Here is a 964-nt window from a genome sequence, read left to right on the forward strand (position 1 = left end):
GACGTGTACTTTTTTTCTCTCTACTGGAGGACCTCTCTCTAGACCACATTGGTGGTTCTTCCCTCAGGTGCTAGGATCACCAGGCTGCTTGATGAGCTCACTCTGGAGCAGGCCACATAGAAATGTCCATTTAAGAGGCAGTCGTCTGTTAAGTCCACTCCTGCTACCTTCCATGAAAGTGATGGCCTCTCTACTTGTGTTCCTGGATTGTTTTCCTCATATGGAGACTGTGTTGTTCTGAGCACCTCAGGGTGATCTTGCTGGTACTTGGCCTGTGCAGCTCAGTGAACTGCAGGAGTACTATGTGCAAATGTCTTTGCCGCATTCCTAAGTTGCCTCCTCCTTGCAGCGTTGGTGTGACGTTTGCCAGGAGCTTTCTTGGGGACAGTAAGAGGTGAGAGGTGTGAGGGATTGGTGATGTGGTGGACATTTCTTCAGGTTCATGAGGGAGGCACACATTGAAATGGCTCCTAGAAATGTCCTTTACTATAAGCATTTATACCCTGGCCCTGCTCCTACACCTGACAGACACCGGCCTGTCTGGTGTTGGGGGGACTGTATTTAAAGGCATCAGGGAGGCTGGGCCAGCAGCAGTGCTAAGGCAATCCTGCTGAGCAAACCTCTCTGGCGGCTGTAAGTATCCCACCTTCTCTTCTACACCTGACAGGCAGCTGCCTGTCCAGTGTAGGAGGGGGAGGGGGGAGGAGTATTAGAAGCCACTGTAGAGGTGGGGCTGCACCTGACAGACAACCACCTGTTAAGTGTAGGAGGTGGGGGGAGTGTGTTGGAAGCCATCCCACCTCCTCTCCTACACCTGACAGGCAGCTGCCTGTCCAGTGTAGGAGGGGGGAGGAGTATTAGAAGCCACTGTGGAGGTGGGGCTGCACCCGACAGACAACCGCCTGTTAGGTGTAGGAGGTGAGGGGAGTGTGTTGGAAGCCATCGGAGAGGCTGGGTCAGCAGC

This window comes from Gekko japonicus, unplaced genomic scaffold (assembly GCF_001447785.1).
Source record: "Gekko japonicus isolate JY-2015 unplaced genomic scaffold, Gekko_japonicus_V1.1 scaffold69, whole genome shotgun sequence".
NCBI lineage: Eukaryota > Metazoa > Chordata > Lepidosauria > Squamata > Gekkonidae > Gekko > Gekko japonicus.